This window comes from Ranitomeya variabilis, chromosome 5 (assembly GCF_051348905.1).
Source record: "Ranitomeya variabilis isolate aRanVar5 chromosome 5, aRanVar5.hap1, whole genome shotgun sequence".
NCBI lineage: Eukaryota > Metazoa > Chordata > Amphibia > Anura > Dendrobatidae > Ranitomeya > Ranitomeya variabilis.
In genome coordinates this window covers 340,079,833-340,090,142 of record NC_135236.1, presented here as the reverse complement: position 1 = coordinate 340,090,142, position 10,310 = coordinate 340,079,833, and the positions used below count along the sequence as shown (strand labels likewise).

Genomic DNA, 10,310 nt, shown 5'->3' with positions numbered 1-10,310 from the left:
CCAGTTTTACCAGATTGTGAGGAGTGGCCTAATACATAGCACCCTTAGCTCCCCCTGGAGTCCAGACTGTGAAGTGTATTGGTGTCTGTGATACCTGGTCAGGTGAACTCCTTCAGTGCCATCAGACGTACCAACACTCCCCTTAGCGGCGGAGCATCACTACTGCAATGACCAGGACTCTGGGGCGCTGCACATACATAGCACCTTCTTTTGCTGTTAGAATACATGAGTAGCAATGGGAACTCTTGTGGGTAGTGTCAGTCTTATCTGTCCATGAGCACAAGCTGTGATAAACTGCATTTAATGTAAATTACATTCATGTTTCATTCTAGGAAATAGAAGGAATTATTTTAAAGCTGCAAACATAATTGACCCATGGCATTAGAAAGTATAGATTATGCTGAAACGGTATCAGTCCAATCAATTTTATAACGGTATGTAAGCTTGGGAGATTATCAATAACAGTCATTCCAAAGTGCAACCTTGAAAGCAGTTCTCAACAAAGTCATTGATTTTTTATCTGTGTAGGTAAAATTCTTTATACAAGTTTTCACTTTAGGGCCATAGGCAAACTGCATTTGTATGCATAAGCCTGCTGTATGGAGAAAATACTGTATGTATGTAATTCTCAATAGATTTAATCCATGTATCCTGCCCAAAAGCAGCCTCAGGGCTCATTCACAGGCTAATATTTAAACATGTACTTGAAAAATGGTACCGATGTCATCAGTGTTGTGCATCAGTGTGTCTGTTTTTACCGTCAGTGTATCATCAGTCTGTCTGTTTTTACCGTCAGTGTGTCATCAGTGTGTCTGTTTTTAATGGATGGATAAAAAAAATAAGTAAGTTACAAAGCTTCTCCTATACTTTGCAATGTTAAACATGGACGGCACACATGCGGCACACACATGCGGCACTGACACCTGCTGGCATATTGGCCAGCAGCTGCCTAGGGCCCCCACTGCTCCAGGTGCCTCCCAGCCAGTGGCATGTTGCTAATAGTGACACACCCAGCTGCTATGGGGCCCCTGAGTCAAGGGGGGCCCTCCCGGTGCCAGAGAGCAGCAGCTGGAGATAGGAGCCTGTCCCCGCTGCTAAAGAGAAATGAATATTCACGCTTCCCCATGCCCCCATGGGCATGGAGAAGAGTGAATACCATTTCACTTTAATAGCGGGCAGCGTTAGCTGCAGGCTGAGGCTAACACTGCCCACCAATTGCAGCTTGGGACCAGAGCAGAGCTGCAGGGATCCGACACTGTCCTCCTTCCTGCCCACCTGCCGACACTTCCTGTCTGACTCAGCGTGGCTGGATGACGTCATCATTCAGTGCGGCTGTTTCAGAGAGGAAGCTGCCGGGATGGGCATGATGGTGGTGGGGGAGGCAATGATGAGGTGGTGGGGAGAAGGAAATGATGGTGGTGGGGGAGGCAATGATGGAGGTGGTGGAATGGGCAATGATGGGGGTGGTGGGGGAGAGAAAGCAATGTTGGTTGTGGTGTAAAGGACAAAGCTGGTAGTGGTGGAAAGGACAATGATGATGGGGAGGAGGCAATGATGAAGGTGGTGGGTGAGAAGGCAATGTTGGAGGTGGTGATGAGTACAATGATGGGGTGGAGGGGGAGAGGAATGATGGTGGTGGCGGGGGGGTTGCATTATACCCTATGAGGAGGCTACATTAAAATTCTGTGGGGGGATGCATTATTCTCTCAGGGGGCTACATCTTATTATATGAGGGAAGCTGCATCATGCCCTATGAGGGGGCTACAGTATATTCTATGGGGGGCTGCCTTATGAGGGGGTTGCATTATACTCTGTGGAGGGGCTGCATTATATTATATGTGGGGGGCTGCATTATTCTCTTCAGGGGGCCACATCATTCTATATGAGGGGAGCTGCATTATGCCCTATGAGGGGGCTACAGTATATTATATGGGGGGCTGCCTTATGAGGGGGTTGCATTATATTCTGAGGAGGCTACATTATATTCTGTGGAGGGGCTGCATTATACTATATAATGGGGGCTGCATTATGCCATATGAGCGTGCTACCTTATATTCTACAGGGGGGGCTGCATTATACCTTATGAGGGGGTTGCATTATATTTTGTTGGGTGCTGTATTATACCCTATGAGGGGGGCTGCATTATATTCCATGAGGGAGGCTGTTATGATCCCAATGGCAGAGGATCTCTGATATTCCGGCAAGATAGCAAAAATATAAATACTGCTCTAGGGAGGTGGAAACTGGGCTAACCGCATACCTGATCCTGACACAAACAACTAAAAGTAGCCGGTGAACGTGCCTACGTTGGTTCTAGACGTCTCGAGCCAGCCGGAGAACTGACTACCCCTAGAGGGAAAAAATAAGACCTCGCTTGCCTCCAGAGAAATTGAACCCCAAAGATACAGAAAGCCCCCAACAAATAATAACGGTGAGGCAAGAGGAAAACACAAACGTAGAGATGAACTAGATTCAGCAAAGTGAGGCCCAATAGTCTAGATAGCAGAAAATAGATAGTGGACTATGCGGTTAGCAGAAAACCCTACAAAACATCCATGCTGAACATTCAAGAACCCCCACATCGACTGACGGTGTGGAGGGAGAATATCAGCCCCCTAGAGCTTCCAGCGAGTCAAAAATCAAATGTAAAGCAAGCTGGACAAAAACACTGAATAATGCAAACGATCCAAATTGTACAAAACAGACTTAGCTTTTCTTGCATGAGGCAGACTGAAAGGAATCCGGAGGAGACCAAATAGGTCTGGATACAACGATGCCAGGCAAGAGACTGAGTCCAGAGGAGACTCAAATAGGAAAGACCCGCTGCTTAACGACACAGCTGGAGCTCAGGCCTGCAACAAGACATACCTAACACAATACCGTTAGTGACCACCAGAGGGAGCCCAGAAACACAGTTCACAACAGTACCCCCCCCTTGAGGAGGGGTCACCGAACCCTCACCAAGACCCCCAGGGCGATCAGGATGAGCAGCGTGAAAGGCATGAACCAAATCAGCCGCATGAACATCAGAGGCGACAACCCAGGAATTATCCTTCTGACCATAGCCTCTCCACTTAACTAAATACTGGAGTTTCCGTCTAGAGATACGAGAATCCAGAATCTTCTCCACCACGTACTCCAACTCGCCCTCAACCAAAACCGGGGCAGGAGGCTCAACAGCAGGAACCATAGGCACCACGTACCGCCGCAACAAGGACCTATGGAACACATTATGAATAGCAAAAGACGCTGGAAGGTCCAAGCGAAAAGACACCGGGTTAAGGATTTCCAAAATCTTATAAGGACCGTTAAAGCGAGGCTTGAACTTAGGAGAGGAGACTTTCAAAGGAACATGCCGAGAAGACAACCAAACCAAATCCCCAACACGAAGTCGGGGACCCACACCGCGGCGGCGGTTGGCAAACCGCTGGGCCTTGTCTTGTGACAATTTCAAATTGTCCACCACATGGTTCCAAATCCGCTGCAACCTATCCACCACAGAATCAACCCCAGGACAGTCAGAAGGTTCAACCTGACCCGAGGAGAAACGAGGATGAAAACCAGAGTTGCAGAAAAAGGGTGAAACCAAGGTGGCAGAACTAGCCCGATTATTAAGGGCAAACTCGGCCAGTGGCAAAAAGGTAACCCAGTCGTCCTGATCAGCAGAAACAAAACATCTCAAATAAGTCTCCAACGTCTGATTAGCTCGCTCGGTCTGGCCATTAGTCTGAGGATGAAAAGCCGACGAAAAAGACAAATCAATACCCATCTTAGCACAAAAGGATCGCCAGAATCTGGACACAAACTGGGATCCTCTGTCAGATACAATATTCTCAGGGATGCCATGCAAACGAACCACATTCTGAAAGAACAAAGGAACCAAATCAGAGGAGGAAGGCAACTTAGGCAAGGGCACCAAATGGACCATTTTAGAAAAACGATCGCACACCACCCAGATGACAGACATCTTCCGAGACACCGGAAGATCCGAAATGAAATCCATGGAAATGTGCGTCCAAGGCCTCTTTGGGATAGGCAAGGGCAAAAGCAACCCGCTGGCACGAGAACAGCAAGGCTTAGCCCGAGCACAAATCCCACAGGACTGCACAAAAGAACGCACATCCCGCGACAAGGAAGGCCACCAAAAGGACCTGGCCACCAAATCTCTGGTACCAAAAATCCCAGGATGTCCCGCCAACACCGAAGAATGAACCTCAGAAATAACTCTGTTGGTCCATCCATCAGGGACAAACAATCTCTCTGGTGGACAACGATCAGGCCTATCAGCCTGAAATTTTTGCAGCCCTCGTCGCAAATCTGGGGAAATGGCAGACAAAATTACTCCCTCTCTGAGAATACCAGCCGGCTCAGAGACTCCCGGAGAATCAGGCACAAAACTCCTAGAAAGTGCATCAGCCTTCACGTTCTTCGAACCAGGCAGGTACGAGACCACAAAGTCAAAACGGGAGAAAAACAACGACCAACGGGCCTGTCTAGGATTCAGGCGCTTGGCAGACTCGAGGTAAATCAGATTTTTATGATCAGTCAAGACCACCACACGATGTCTAGCTCCCTCGAGCCAATGTCGCCACTCCTCAAATGCCCACTTCATGGCCAACAACTCCCGATTACCAACATCGTAGTTCCGCTCAGCAGGCGAAAATTTCCTTGAAAAGAAGGCGCATGGCTTCATCACAGAGCCATCAGAACTTTTTTGCGACAAAACAGCCCCTGCACCAATTTCAGAAGCATCAACTTCAACCTGGAAGGGAAGAGAGACATCCGGCTGGCACAAGACTGGCGCTGAAGTAAACCGACGCTTCAGCTCCCGAAAGGCCTCCACGGCCGCAGGAGACCAATTCGCAGCATCAGAACTAGTGTTGAGCATTCCGATACCGCAAGTATCGGGTATCGGCCGATATTTGCTGTATCGGAATTCCGATACCGAGATCCGATACTTTTGTGGTATCGTGTATCGGTATCGAAACAACATTAATGTGTAAAATAAAGAATTAAAATAAAAAATATTGCTATACTCACCTCTCCGACGCAGCCTGCACCTTACCGAGGGAACCGGCAGCGTTGTTTGCTTAAAATTCGCGCTTTAACTTCCTTACGCGAAGTCCCGGCTTGTGATTGGTCGCGCGCCGCCCATGTGACCGCGACGCAACCAATCACAGCAAGCCGTGACGTAATTTCAGGTCCTTCAGGATTTTAAAATTACGTTCCGGCGTTGTGATTGGTTGCGTCGCAGTCACATGGGCGACGCGACCAATCACAAGCCGTGACATCACGGGAGGCTGGACACGTGCGCATTTTAAAATGCGCGCGTCTCCTGCCTCCCGTGACGTCACGGCTTGTGATTGGTCGCGTCGCCCATGTGACTGCGACGCAACCAATCACAACGCCGGAACGTAATTTTAAAATCCTGAAGGACCTGAAATTACGTCACGGCTTGCTGTGATTGGTTGCGTCGCGGTCACATGGGCGGCGCGCGACCAATCACAAGCCGGGACTTCGCGTAAGGAAGTTAAAGCGCGAATTTTAAGCAAACAACGCTGCCGGTTCCCTCGGTAAGGTGCAGGCTGCGTCGGAGAGGTGAGTATAGCAATATTTTTTATTTTAATTCTTTATTTTACACATTAATATGGTTCCCAGGGCCTGAAGGAGAGTTTCCTCTCCTTCAGACCCTGGGAACCATCAGGAATACCGTCCGATACATGAGTCCCATTGACTTGTATTGGTATCGGGTATCGGTATCGGATTAGATCCGATACTTTGCCGGTATCGGCCGATACTTTCCGATACCGATACTTTCAAGTATCGGACGGTATCGCTCAACACTAATCAGAACCCTTCTTGGTCATATCCGTCAAAGGTTTAACCACGCTGGAGAAATTAGCGATAAAACGACGGTAAAAATTAGCAAAGCCCAAGAACTTCTGCAGGCTCTTAACAGACGTGGGCTGAGTCCAGTCATGAATGGCACGGACCTTAACTGGGTCCATCTCCACAGTAGAAGGGGAAAAAATAAACCCCAAAAAAGAAACCTTCTGTACCCCAAAGATACATTTTGAGCCCTTCACAAATAGAGCATTCTCCCGCAAAACCTGAAACACCATCCTGACCTGGTTCACATGGGACTCCCAATCATCAGAAAAAAACAAAATATCATCCAGATAAATAATCATAAATTTATCCAGATATTTCCGGAAGATGTCATGCATGAAGGACTGAAACACAGAAGGAGCATTAGATAATCCGAAAGGCATCACCAGGTACTCAAAATGACCCTCAGGCGTATTAAATGCCGTTTTCCATTCATCTCCCTGCTTTATGCGCACAAGGTTATACGCACCACGAAGATCTATCTTGGTGAACCAACTGGATCCCTTAATCCGAGCAAACAAATCAGACAACAATGGCAAAGGATACTGAAATTTAACAGTGATCTTATTCAGAAGACGATAATCAATACAAGGTCTCAGAGACCCGTCTTTCTTGCCCACAAAAAAGAATCCTGCACCAAGAGGGGACGAGGATGGGCGAATATGTCCCTTCTCCAAAGACTCCTTCATATAACTCCGCATCGCGGCATGCTCTGGCACAGATAAATTAAAGAGTCGTCCCTTAGGAAACTTACTACCAGGAATCAAATCTATAGCACAATCACAGTCCCTATGAGGAGGAAGGGCACTGGACCTGGCCTCATTAAATACATCCTGAAAGTCTGACAAAAACTCAGGGATCTCAGAAGGAGTAGAAGAAGCAATAGACACCAATGGAGAATCGCCATGAATCCCCTGACACCCCCAACTAGACACAGTCATAGCTTTCCAATCTAAAACTGGATTATGGGCCTGTAACCATGGCAGACCCAAAACGACAACAAAACGACAAAACGAATCACCTCCTGATGTACAGGAGTCATGCACATGGTCACCTGCGTCCAATACTGAGGTTTATTCTCTGCCAATGGCGTAGAATCAATTCCTCTAAGAGGAATAGGATTTTCCAAAGGCTGCAGGACAAAACCGCAGCGCTTGGCAAACGACAAATCCATCAGACTTAAAGCAGCACCAGAATCCACAAAAGCCATAACTGAGTAAGAAGATAATGAACAAATTAAAGTCACAGACAAAATAAACTTAGGCTGAAAAGTACCAATGGCGACAGGATTAACTTTTTTCTTTAAGCGTTTAGAGCATGCTGAGATAACATGTGTTGAATCACCACAGTAGAAACACAACCCATTTTGACGTCTATGATTTTGTCGCTCGGCTCTGGTCAGAATTCTGTCACATTGCATAGAATCAGGTGACCGTTCAGACAGCACCGCCAAAGAATTATCAGATTTGCGCTCCCGCAAACGTTGATCAATTCGAATGGCTAGAGCCATTGAATCATCTAGACCTGTAGGGATAGGAAACCCCACCATCACATCTTTAATGGCTTCAGAAAGACCATTTCTGAAATTTGCGGCCAGTGCACACTCATTCCATTGAGTAAGCACGGACCATTTCCGAAATTTTTGGCAATATACCTCAGCTTCGTCCTGACCCTGAGAGATAACCAGCAACATTTTTTCAGCCTGATTTTCAAGATTAGGCTCCTCATAAAGCAAACCAAGTGCCAGAAAAAACGCATCAACATTCACCAATGCAGGATCTCCTGGCGCCAGAGAGAAGGCCCAATCTTGAGGGTCGCCGCGCAAGAAGGAAATAACAATCTTAACTTGCTGAGCGAAATCACCAGAGGAACGAGGTTTCAGAGACAGAAACAATTTACAATTATTCCTGAAATTCAGGAATTTAGATCTATCTCCAAAAAACGGCTCAGGAATAGGTATTTTTGGTTCAGACATAGGGCTATGGATAACAAAATCCTGAATGCTTTGCACCCTAGCAGCAAGCTGATCCACACTAGAAGTCAAAGTCTGGACATTCATATCTGCAGCAGAGTTTCAGCCACTCAGAGAAAAAGGGGATGGAAGAAGCTAGGCAAACTGCAGCATAAAAAAACAAACAAAAAAAAAACCTCAGAACTTCTTTTTAATCCCGCTTCTGCGATGCATTAAACATTTTCTTTTGGGCCTGGCATTCTGTTATGATCCCAATGGCAGAGGATCTCTGATATTCCGGCAAGATAGCAAAAATATAAATACTGCTCTAGGGAGGTGGAAACTGGGCTAACCTGCATACCTGATCCTGACACAAACAACTAAAAGTAGCCGGTGAACGTGCCTACGTTGGTTCTAGACGTCTCGAGCCAGCCGGAGAACTGACTACCCCTAGAGGGAAAAAATAAGACCTCGCTTGCCTCCAGAGAAATTGAACCCCAAAGATATAGAAAGCCCCCAACAAATAATAACGGGAGGCAAGAGGAAAACACAAACGTAGAGATGAACTAGATTCAGCAAAGTGAGGCCCAATAGTCTAGATAGCAGAAAATAGATAGTGGACTATGCGGTTAGCAGAAAACCCTACAAAACATCCACGCTGAACATTCAAGAACCCCCACATTGACTGACGGTGTGGAGGGAGAATATCAGCCCCCTAGAGCTTCCAGCGAGTCAAAAATCAAATGTAAAGCAAGCTGGACAAAAACACTGAATAATGCAAACGATCCAAATTGTACAAAACAGACTTAGCTTTTCTTGCATGAGGCAGACTGAAAGGAATCCGGAGGAGACCAAATAGGTCTGGATACAACGATGCCAGGCAAGAGACTGAGTCCAGAGGAGACTCAAATAGGAAAGACCCGCTGCTTAACGACACAGCTGGAGCTCAGGCCTGCAACAAGACATACCTAACACAATACCGTTAGTGACCACCAGAGGGAGCCCAGAAACACAGTTCACAACAGGAGGCTACATTATATTCTATGAGGGGGCTACCCCAACCCCTGCTACATAATTAAGACATTTACTACCTTATATTGTACCCTTATATTAGCCTGTTTTACCGCACAATTGATGGTCTTGAATTTATTTCTATGTAGCTACATAGTGGGCCCCAAGAGTGATTTTCTCTGGTGGGCCCAAGGTGCTCCAGTCCGATGCTGAGCACACAGATGACACAAATACAGCGCACGAATGGCACACATACAGCACACGAACGGCACACATACAGCACATGAATGGCACACATACAGCACACGAACGGCACATTCAGCACAGGAATTGCACACATACAGCCCATGAATGGCACACATACAGCACACAGATGGCACACATACAGCACACGGATGGCACACATACAGCACATGAATGGCACACGAACGGCACACATGCAGCACACTAATGGCACACATACAGCACACGAATGGCACACATGCAGCACACGAATGGCACACATACAGCACACAAATGGCACACATGCAGCACACGAATGGCACACATACAGCACACGAACGGCACACATGCATAGAATGTAATGGGTATGAATTGTATCCATGAAAATGGATGAGGCCTGACGTGGATGAGGTATAAATCTGTTACCAGTGCCTTCACTTCTCCAGCAGCAGAATGGGTCATCAACATTAGATTGGTGGGGGTCTGACGCGTTTAGCTGTCATCAGCTCATAGTGGTGGCCACATATAAGCAATGTAGTGGGTATTAACACAGCAGCCCCAAACATTGCTTAGTGGTTATTGCCTGGTTCTCCACCTTATCTCCAATTCCCTCACATTCACTTGAATAGGAGATAAGTTCCAATACCGGGTACTGAGCTTATCTCATAGTCACTTGCATTCACTTGAATAGGAGATAAGGTGCAGTGCCAGGCAGCAGCCACTAAGCAATGTAAGGGGCTACTGTGTTCTACCCTGTACAGTGCTTATGTTCAGCAACCACCTGGGCAGATGGCAGCTGATCGGTGAGGGTGCCAGGTATTCTACCCACGGATATGTAAGTACCAGGCAACAACTTTACTTCTGGTGACACATATGGTTTAGTTACTACACTGGAGGGATGTACACTGAATCATCCTTGAAAAAAGGAGTTAATTGAACAACAACAGAAATTATACTGCTATTTTATTACACAACTCCCACAGATGGCTGTATTATGGATCTGTAGTACCACATCCATACCCTGCTATGGTCCACACTATACCTCCATGTGTCTCCAATATCTACTAAGATACAGTTCAAAAAGAGTTAAAAAGGCACACACAGTAAGGTTTCTATAGTGAGACTTATAAATGCCCAGTTGCAAGGGGGACATTCACACAAAAGTATTTTCGGTCCAAGTGATGTCCGACTGACGTCACACAGACAACATACAGGACAATCCTAGGGTATGTGCACA

The 10,310-nt window shown here is 46.8% G+C and overlaps 1 protein-coding gene across 2 annotated transcripts in view; it reads left to right on the top strand.

Annotated features, from left to right (window-relative positions):
- Positions 1 to 9,808: 9,808 nt before the first annotated feature.
- Positions 9,809 to 10,310, top strand: part of LOC143775980 (chloride anion exchanger-like) — an 82,347-nt gene continuing 81,845 nt past the window's right edge. Inside the window, exon 1 of one of the 2 annotated variants that reach the window (XM_077264805.1) lies at positions 9,809 to 9,908. The gene's annotated coding sequence lies outside the window, so the exon portion shown is untranslated. The remainder of the gene's footprint in view (positions 9,909 to 10,310) is intronic. The other variant, XM_077264806.1, reaches the window with a different exon arrangement.